This window comes from Homarus americanus, unplaced genomic scaffold (assembly GCF_018991925.1).
Source record: "Homarus americanus isolate GMGI-L3 unplaced genomic scaffold, GMGI_Hamer_2.0 scaffold55024, whole genome shotgun sequence".
NCBI lineage: Eukaryota > Metazoa > Arthropoda > Malacostraca > Decapoda > Nephropidae > Homarus > Homarus americanus.
Window position 1 is genome coordinate 3,871 of NW_024714240.1, and position 11,621 is coordinate 15,491.

The window sequence follows — 11,621 nt, forward strand, 5'->3', positions numbered from 1 at the left end:
TGGTTCTTTTGTTTTTTTGTATGAGTTGTATATATATTTTCCGATTGTATATCGTATAGTCCTCCTGTCTAGTGTGGATAGAGGGGATGCGTTTGTGTATGATAAACGTTTGGGTCCGTCCTTTGATATGATGTTGGTTGGCTACTGAAGCAAAGGCGTAATGGTGGTTACTTAGAAATGCTTTGGGCTATGGTGTCGCCTTCTTGGGTGAGTTGCTTCTCACGTGTCCATCTCATGTCTTACTCATAGTGGAAAGTTACAGGGTGGTGAATCTGAGATATAATATCAGATGTATTATCCATTTATATAATACGTTCTGTTGTTGAGAGACAGGCTATTACCGCATACCAAATGGCATAACGGTATACAATAATGATACAATCCATAAGGGTGTATGCCACCGATATACTGTGCAGTCTCGCCCGCTCTGACAAGTGTATCTGATAATATTGTATGCAAATCAATCTTTTTAATGTACTGCATCTGCATCAATTATATAATCATTCGGGAAGGGGAAAACTGTCTTGCCTTTGTGGGGTGCTTTTCTGTAATCAGTACACATTCTCTTAGTGCCATCGACTTCGGGACCAGAAGCACCAAGGGATGCCACTCAATATCATAAGGACAGCAAGTTGTCAATCAAAACTGCACCTCGTCATTGAGAATGCCATTTATGGGCCGGAGACATGCAGTGGGGTGCTTGTTCACTGGGGCTGCGTGTCCACCAACACATCATGGGTCCTGCCGGGAGCTGGGCTGCGACATATCACCAAAGATGAACAGGTCTGTAGGAGCACGATACATCCTCCCTGGTCCTGTATTAGATATTTAAGATTTAGAAGAAGGATCATAACACATCAAAAATTATTCAGTTTGATATCGGCTTCAGCTCCCCAAGATCATGCTAAGTAAGTCATCCTCCTCCACTTCATCATATGCAGTATTGCACCACATTATCATGATTTGGCCAATAGGGTTTCAACAGATTCACATATGCTAGTCTTTAGTCTTCTACGTCCAGGCATTGCTATGACATGGTTAACATCTCACTTCTCCTAAACTTCAAGGATCTGTACACTTTGTGAGGAAACTTCCTAATGAGCAAGAACAAATCACATTATCCCCAACATTAAATTCTCTATCTTCTGTAGTTTCGTCAAATTACTTTTCATTTTCTCTTGAGCTTCCTTCATATTTCACCTTGCAAATTCCGTACAGGGTTCAACCTTTCAAGTTACCCACATGCTCATTTACAGTACTTGGTTATGCTTCTTCTGCAACTCTCATGCAATAGTTTCAAGGATCTTGGGATATCAGCAAATATCGGTTCACTTGGTGAAAATCCCAAACTAGACTGTTTAGTACCTGATAGTATACAATAATGAATTCCTACATCCCAAGCATTACCTGAGCAACAGTATTGGTCATCATGCTCTTGAGGGTTTGGTGAAAATCTCTCAAAACTTCTTGAGCTCTCAGGGTGAGTAGCTGGAGCTAAATACGGTTTGATTCTAGCACATAACCTCCTTAAATACTTTTGAAGTGAAGTTGGAATCTTGGTCTGGCTGAACAATGCGAAATCAAACTGTGTAAGAACTAAATAAGGGTAGGGATTATATCTGGGCTTTAATGTGTCGCTCAGGTATAACTTCCGGATATCTGGTAGAAGCACATATGACAGTTAACAAATATTCATTACTGCAAATGGTTCATCAATAACAGTTATAAGGTTTTATCGGTTGCAGGTGACAGCACCTGTTGGGCACCAGCTAACTAACATACTTAAAATGTGCAGCAAAAATCTGGTGAGTCTGAAAACACCAGACCAATAGAAATACCTAAAAATATTTTTATCAGTTGGTCTTACTTTACGCAGATGTAATCCTGCCTCGGGTACAGCAATTGGTGTAATTTCGACCACTGATTCGTCGTAACAACAGCCGAAGCGGAATCTATAGGACGTAGATTTAATATAATAACACACAGATTCTTATGGCTCTCTGGTTCTAATACAGCTCTTAATAATGGAACCAACGACTGATCAGACTTTTGTTGCTGAAATTAACATCTCTCTCGTAACAGGAAGGCTACTGAGATCAACATTCACACGATCTTAGAATCTGGTCTTTTACATCATGACACATCACTCACGGTTGATCTACTAAACCTGCATTTAACTGCTCTGGCTTAACATAAACAGTCCATTCAAATCATAATCAGGCAAAACATCACATTGATCACTCACATCTGTCCCATATGTCACCATTTTAGCTTGACTACGGGTTACAGCACCAGAAGGGAATAACCCAACACACTTACAAGGTCTGCAACAGGGTCATTACTCAAAGGTGTAAAGCACACAACTGGATCCGGAACAACAAGGTTACCAGCTATATCATTTCCCAAGAGGAACGTTACTCCCTCCACTGGCAAAACCTCCTGATCCCCTACTGTTACTGGCTGAGACAAAAGGTCAGTCCGAAGATACACTTTACACAAAGGAATGCAAGTGGTTCCACTAACATGCTCATCAGTATAAGCCTCTTCCACAGATGGAAGAGCACTTTTCAACAGAATATTGTGTGAAGCACCAGTATCCCTCAAAATACTCACAGGGACAGCAGAACTACCCTTGGACACAGACACAAAGCCAGGAAAATGAAAGGGCTGGAACAAATCCTTTGGATCCACACAAACTGGGTCAGAAACCGCAGCAACATCATCTACATCAACACTATCTGCTGAGACAAATCCAAAATTAGCAACAGGCGTGTCTTGGGACTCCTTATCCTTGAGCTTAAGACATTGGGCAATATAGTGGCCAGGCTTTTTACATTAAAAACACACAGAAGTCATAACCCCGCTAGGTCCATTACCACCATGACCATCAGAACCTATGCTAACATTCTCAAACGAGGGTTTATTACCTCAGTTACCAAACGGGAGCTTACCACCTTGAGCTGGAGTCACGGCTGGGCCTGGAACCTCATGAACTTTATGTTTATGAACCACAACTGAAATTTTCCGGCAAAATGGCAGCTCTCTCAATAGTTGTAACTTCCTTCTCACAAACGTACATACGGACGTCTGTGGGGACACCTCTCAAATACTTCTCTAGTGCAATCAATTCACAAAGTTCATCATAGGTTTTAACTCCAATAGCCATCTGTTGCGCAACTTAGTGACAGTGTGACCATATTCGATATATGACTGACCGGGCAATTTGAATGTATTTCTAAACTTATCTCTATATGACTCTGCTGTCAACTGGTAAGATTTCAAAATGGCTTCCTTGACCACAGAATACTCATTTTGCTGAGAGCTGGTTAAGGACAAGTAAGTAGAGCGGCCCACAAGGCCAGACTGGATCAGCAAGGACCAATACTACCGAGGCCAGGAAAGTGTTGTGGCAACCTGCTCAAATTGGATGAAAAACTCATCCGGTTCATGTTCGTCAAATGTATGGCACAAACTTTGTCACTTTAATTACATCAAACTTGACGTCACATGACTCCAGAGTAGCTCTCTTATCCAACAACTCTAACTGGAATACCCTTTCTCTTTCCCTGTCCTCCATTTCTTTTTCCTGCAACCTTAACTTCATTTCCCATCAGAACCTCTGTTAAATTTACTGGCGGATCTTCCTCCACCTCACACAGTTAGACTGCAGACTCATCCAAAATTGACTTTTCCACCAAACATCTAATTACAGCAATTTTGACTGTTGCCTTTTTCCAATTTGACTTAATCTCTACTATATAATGCTTAGCCAACGAAACCCAATCATCTTTACGAATGATACTACTCCAAACTTAACACTAAGGATTCAACAATAAATTTAGCTTAAACAAAAGGCTTCATTTTAAACAGATATGGGAACTTACCGACCAGTGGAGAAAACTTATACCAAAAATAATTCGCAAACTTCACTCCTGATCATTTTAACTGATTTTAACTTAATTTCACTTAATTTTAACCAAAGTCTCCCGGACAGGCCCCCATTTTGTTATGCCATACCTTATCAACTTAAATTATGTTAAAGATTAATATACTAATGAGGGCACGTATGGCTCGAAAAGAAAAAAAAAGCAACTCAGCACATCTTATTCCTGGGTTCAAACAGCCTTCGTTATCTCAACGGTTCAGGAGTGAAGGTTAGGAATTATGCACAATATAAAAGATTTAAATAAAATTTAGTAAAAAAAAAAATACCATAATAAGTGTGTAGTTTCCTTCATGAACAGATAAATTAAATCAAGAGAATAAAGAATGAACATATTCCTGAGTAAACCACTAATATATGCACAGTAAATAAACAATAACCTACTTTGTAATATCACCATTGATTGCACTTTACACCCATAAATAATACTAGAGCAGCACTGAACAGTTAATACTCAACTAAACCCGATTTGAGAAGGTATCCACCACTGACACACTCAAACGTCCTTCCACCTCCAAGGCCAGCCAATGACTGACATAACTCCATTATCCAGGGGACTACAAACCTAATACTAAAATTAATCAACTACCACAATAAGCTGCAAAAATACCTACGTACATACAGAAAAAAATTTATTTATCAAATACCAGCCCTGTTCACACATCATGATATGAAATATTATATTTACATAACTTAAGGGGAACATTCCTAAAAAAAAATCACAATGCACAGTGCAACGCACCACTGTACATTACGCCATGCATAACAGTATGGAAACACAGAAGAAGGCAGAGCATTCCACAGTTTGGCTGTCTGAGGAAAGAAGGATATACTATAACGGGTTATTCTAGTGTGACCGACATCCATAGATAATGGTGGGTACCGTGAGCAAGACATGTGTTACTAGACCACGACCTTGCCTGGGTTACACAGGATGCCAAATCCACCGAACATTGCCCGTTTAAGTACCTGTAAAAGAGAGAGAGTGAAGCAACATTGCGACAAAGAGAAAGGGAAGAGACATTGTCGACTAAAGGAGGAGAGTTAATAAGAAGAAATGCCTTGGATTCCACCCTATCTAACAGTTGGACAGAAGAAGAGCCACCCCAGATATGAGAGCAGTACTCCAAGTTAGGACGAATGAATCCCTTATATACTTGAAGCACCTGCTCAGGAGTGAAGTAGCTACAGCATCTGACAACATTCCCAGCTTTCGGTAGGCAGATTTAGCAAAGCTTTGGATGTGTGGCTTCCATGACATATTTGAGGAAATGGCGAGGCCTAGCATATCTATTTTAGAATTTGGCAGAATGATGGCGTCAAGAAATGTGATTGGTGGGAGATCATCTAATTTGGAAAGTGTAATTGCTGTATTTTGCTACTATTGAATTTAACCATGTCTCTACCTCCTCATTCGCATTGAAAGATGAAATGATATCAGCTCTAGAAACAGATCTAGTTTGAAAATTAGGGGGAAGGAAAAAATGTGAAGAAGAGTGAAGAGTAGAATCATCAGCGAAAAAAATGGAAAGAAATGGTCGTAGTGTGAAGTAAATCATTAATAATGTGTTACTGTCTCCATATTTAGAGACCTTCATATTCAAACCTCTTAAAAGAATAAGAAATGACACCCCCAGTGTCGACCACTGTGGGGCCAGTGTCGACCACTGTGGGACCAGTGTCGACCACTGTGGGACTATTATATAGATGGCGAGAGTTCAGCAAGGATGGTGTTAGAAAAGTGAGGATGGTGTTAGATAAGTGAGGATGGTGTTAGATAAGTGAGGATGGTGTTAGATATGGAGGATAAAGGATAAGGAGGATTAAAAGGATAAGTGAGGATGGTGTTAGATAAGTGAGGATGGTGTTAGATAAATGAGGATGATGTTAGATAAGTGAGGATGGTGTTATATAAGTGAGGATGGTGTTAGATAAGTGAGGATGGTGTTAGATAAGTGAGGATGGTGTTAGATAAGTGAGGATGGTGTTAGATAAGTGAGGATGGTGTTAGATAAGTGAGGATGGTGTAAGATAAGTGAGGATGGTGCTAGATAAGTGAGGATGGTGTTAGAAGAAATGAGGATGATGTTAGATAAGTGAGGATGGTGTTAGATAAATGAGGATGATGTTGGATAAGTGAGGATGGTGTTAGATAAGTGAGGATGGTGTTAGATAAGGTGAGGATGGTGTTAGATAAGAGAGGTGGATGGTGTTAGATAAGTGAGGATGGTGTTGATGAGGTGAGGGATGGTTGTATAAGAGTGAGGGATGGTGTTAGATAAATGAGGATGATGTTAGATAAGTGAGGATGGTGTTAGATAAGGTGAGGATGGTGTTATATAGAGGTGAGGATGGTGTTAGATAAATGAGGATGATGTTAGATAAGTGAGGATGGTTATAGAAGTGAGGATGGTGTTATATAAGTGAGGATGGTGTTAGATAAGGTGAGGATGGTGTTAGATAAATGGGGATGATGTTAGATAAGTGAGGATGGTGTTAGATAAATGAGGATGATGTTATATAAGGAGAGATGGTGTTAGATGAGGTGAGGATGGTGTTGAATAAATTGAGGATGGTGTAGAGATAAGTGAGGATGGTTAGCTAGATAAGTGAGGATGGTGTTAGATAAATGAGGATGATGTTAGATAAGTGAGGATGGTGTTAGATAAATGAGGATGATGTTAGATAAGTGAGGATGGTGTTAGATAAGTGAGGATAGTTATTAGAATGGGGTGAGGATGGTAAGTTAGATAAGTGAGGATGGTGTTAGATAAGTGAGGATGGTGTTATATAGTGAGGATGGTGTTAGATAAATGTGGATGATGTTAGATAAGTGAGGATGGTGTTATATAAGTGAGGATGGTGTTATATAAGGTGAGGATGGTGTTAGATAAGTGAGGATGGTGTTAGATGAGTGAGGATGGTGCTAGATAAGTTGAGGATGGTGCTAGATAAGTGAGGATGGTGTAGAATGAAAGTAGGGATGGTGTTATAAAGGTGGGGATGGTGTTAGATAAGTGAGGGATGGTGTAAAGATAAGTGAGGATGGTGCTAGATAAATGAGGGATGGTGCTAGATGAGGTGAGGATGGTGTTAGATGAAATTGAGGATGGATTGTAGATGAAATTGAGGATGGTGCTAGATAGAGGTGGGATGGTGTTAGATAAGGAGAATGGTGTTGTTAGATGAAGTGAGGATGGTGGAAGATGAAAGTGAGGATGGTGTTAGATAAGTGAGAATGGTTGTTAGATAGTGAGAATGGTGTTAGATAAGTGAGGATGATGGTAGATAAGAATTGAGGATGGTTAGATGAAATTGATGATGATGTTAGATAAGTGAGGATGGTGTAAAGATAAGTGAGGATGGTGCTAGATAAGTGAGGATGGTGTTAGATAAGTGAGGATGGTGTAAGATAAGTGAGGATGGTGCTAAGATAAATGAGGATGATGTTAGATAAGGTAGGATGGTGTTAGATAAATAGGATGATGTTAGATAAGTGAGGATGGTGTTAGATCAGGTGAGGATGGTGTTATATAAGTGAGGGATGGTGTAAGATAAGTGAGGATGGTTGCTAGATAAGTGAGGATGGTGTGAGATAAGTGAGGATGGTGTAAGATAAGGTGGGATGATGGTGTTAGATAAGTGAGGATGGTGTTAGATAAGTGAGGATGGTGTAAGATAAGTGAGGATGGTGTTAGATAAGTGAGGATGGTGTTAGATAGGGTGAGGATGATGTTAGATGAAGGAGGATGGTGTAAGATAAATTGAGGATGGTGTTGAGATAATGAGGATGATGTTAGATAAGTGAGGATGGTTGTTAGATGAAGGTGAGGATAGTGTTAGATAAGTGAGGGATGGTGTAAGATAAGTGAGGATGGTGCTAGATAAATAAGGATGATGTTAGATAAGTGAGGATGGTGTTAGATGAAATTGGGATGATGTTAGATAAGTGAGGATGGTGTTAGATAAATGAGGATGATGTTAGGTAAGTGAGGATGGTGTTAGATCAGTGAGGATGGTGTTGGATAAGTGAGGATTGTGTAAGATAGGTGAGGATGGTGCTAGATAAGGTGAGGATGATGTTAGATAAAGTGAGGATGGTGTTAGATAAATTGAGGATGGTGTTAGATAAGTGAGGATGGTGCTAGATAAGTGAGGATGGTGTTAGATAAATGAGGATGATGTTAGATGAAGTGAGGATGGTGTTAGATAAATGAGGGATGATGTTAGATAAGTGAGGATGGTGTTAGATGGGGATGAAGATGGTTTAGATAGTGAGGATGGTTGTAAGATGAGGTGAGGATGGTGCTAGATAAGGGGTGAGGATGGTTGTTAGATAAATGAGGATGATGTTAGATGGAGGGATGGTGTTAGATAAATGAGGATGATGTTGAGATAGAGGGGATGGTGTTAGATAAGTGAGGATGATGTTGGATAAATTGAGGATTGTTATATATGTGAGGATGGTGTTGGATAGTGAGGATGGTGTTGGGTGTAGGATGAAGTTGTTATATAAATTGAGGATGGTGTTAGATAAATGAGGATGATGTTGGAGATGAGTGAGGATTGTTAGATAAGTGAGGATGGTGTTATATAAGTGAGGATGATGTTAGATAAATGAGGATGATGTTAGATGAAGTGAGGATGGTGTTATATATGAATTAATGGTGTTATATAAGTGAGGATGGTGTTAGATAAGTGAGGATGGTGTTAGATAAATGAGGATGATGTTAGATAAGTGAGGATGGTGTTAGATAAATGAGGATGATGTTAGAAGAATGGTGAGGATGGTGTTGGATAAGTGAGGATGGTGTTAGATAAAGTGAGGATGATTGTAAGATAAGTGAGGATGGTGCTAGATAAGGAGGATGGTGTTAGATAAATGAGGATGATGTTAGATAAGAGGATGGTGTTAGATAAATGAGGATGATGTTGGATATAAATGAGGATGGTTAGATAAGGTGAGGATGATGTTGTTAGATAAGTGAGGATGGTGTTAGATAGAGGTGAGGGATGTTTGATAAGGTGAGGATGGGGTGTTAGATAAGTGAGGATGATGTTATATATGTGAGGATGGTGTTAGATAAATGTGGATGATGTTAGATAGTGAGGATGGTGTTATATAAGTGAGGATGGTGTTATATAAGTGAGGATGGTGTTAGATGAAAGTGAGGATGGTGTTAATAAGTGAGGATGGTTAGATAAGTGAGGATGGTGCTAGATAAGTGAGGATGGTGTAGATAAGTAAGGATGGTGTTATATAAATTGAGGATGATGGTGTTAGATAAGTGAGGGATGGTTAAGAAAATGAGGTGAGGATGGTGCTAGATAAATGAGGATGGTGCTAGATAAATTGAGGATGGTGTTAGATAAGTGAGGATGGTGTAAGATAAGTGAGGATGGTGCTAGATAGGGTGAGGATGGTTAGATAAGTGAGAATGGTGTTACATAGTGAGGATGGTGTAAGATAAGTGAGGATGGTGTTAGATAAGTGAGGATGGTGTTAGATAAGTGAGAATGGTGTTAGATAAGTGAGGATGGTGTAAGATAAGTGAGGATGGTGTTAGATGAAGTGATGATGATGTTGAATGAAATGAGGATGATGTAGATGAAAGTGAGGATGGTGCTAGATAAGTGAGGATGGTTGTTAGATAAGTGAGGATGGTGTAAAGATAATGAGGATGGTTGCTAGATAAATGAGGATGATGTTAGATAAGTGAGGATGGTGTTAGATAAATGAGGATGATGTTAGATAAGTGAGGATGGTGTTAGATCAGTGAGGATGGTGTTATAAGTGAGGATGGTTAAGATAAGTGAGGATGGTGCTAGATAAGTGAGGATGGTGAAGATAAGTGAGGATGGTGTAAGATAAGGTGAGGATGGTGTTAGATAAGTGAGGATGGTGTTGGAATAAGTGAGGATGGTGTAAGATAGAAATGAGGATGGTGTTGAATAGTGAGGATGGTGTTAGATAAAGTGAGGATGGTGTTAGATAAGGTGAGGATGGTGTAGATGAAATTGAGGATGGTTAGATAAATGAGGATGATGTTAGATAAGTGAGGATGATGTTAGATAAGTGAGGATGGTGTTAGATAAGTGAGGATGGGTATAAAGATAAGGAGGAGATGATGCTGAATTAAGGATGATGTTAGATAAGTGAGGATGGTGTTAGATAAATTGGGATGATGTTAGATAAGTGAGGATGGTGTTAGATAAATGAGGATGATGTTAGATAAGTGAGGATGGTGTTAGTCAGTGAGGATGGTGTTAGATAAGTGAGGATTGTGTAGATAAGTGAGGATGGTGCTGGATAAGGTGAGGATGATGTTAGATAAGTGAGGATGGTGTTGAATGAAGGTGAGGATGGTGTTAGATAAGTGAGGATGGTGTTAGATAAGTGAGGATGGTGTTAGATAAGGTGAGGATGGTGTTAGATAAATGAGGATGATGTTAGATAAGTGAGGATGGTGTTAGATATAGGGGATGGTGTTGGATAAGTGAGGATGGTGTTAGATAAGTGAGGATGGTGTTAGATAAGTGAGGATGGTGTTAGAGGATGTTAAAGTGAGGAGTTGTTATATGAGGATGATGTTAGAAAAGTGGGATGGTGTTAGATAAATGAGATGATGTTAGATGGTGAGGATGGTGTTAGATAGGTGAGGATGGTGTTAGATAAGTGAGGATGGTTGAATGAAGTGAGGATGGTGTTAGATAATGAGGATGGTTAGATAAGTGAGGATGGTTTATATAAGTGAGGATGGTGTTAGATAAGTGAGGATGATGTTAGATAAGTGAGGATGGTGTTTAGATGAGGATGATGTTATATGAGGATGTGTAAGAGGATGGATGTAAGAAGTGAGGGATGGTGCTAGATAAGTTGAGGATGGTGCTAGATAAGTGAGGATGGTGTAAGATAAGTGAGGATGGTGTTATATAGTGAGGATGGTGTTAGATAAGTGAGGATGGTGAAGATAAGGTGAGTGGTGCTAGATAAATGAGGGATGGTGCTAGATAAGTGAGGATGGTGTTAGATAAGTGAGGATGGTGTAAGATAAGTGAGGATGGTGCTAGATAAATTGAGGATGGTGTTAGATAAGTGAGAATGGTGAGATGAAGTGAGGATGGTGTAAGATAAGGAGGATGGTGTTAGATAAGTGAGGATGGTGTTAGATAGAGTGAGGAATGGTGTTAGATAAGTGAGGATGGTGGTAAGATAAGTGAGGATGGTGTTAGATAAGTGAGGATGATGTTAGATAATTGGGGGGATGGTGTAAGATAAGTGAGGATGGTGCTGAATAAGGGATGGTGTTAGATAGAGGTGGAGGGATGGTGTAAGATGAAAGTGAGGATGGTGCTAGATAAATGAGGATGATGTTAGATAAGTGAGGATGGTGTTAGATAAATGAGGATGATGTTAGTGAAAGTGAGGATGGTTAATTAGATCAATTGAGATGGTGTTAGATAAGTGAGGATGGTGTAGATGAAATTGAGGATGGTGCTAGATAAATTGAGGATGATTGGAAGATGAAGTGAGGATGGTTTGATGAAGTGGGTGTGTATAAGTGAGGATGGTTAGATAAATTGAGGTGAGTGGAGTGTGTTAGATAAGAGTGAGGATGGTGTTAAGATAGGTGAGGGATGGTGTTAGATAAGTGAGGTGTAGATAAGTGGGATGATG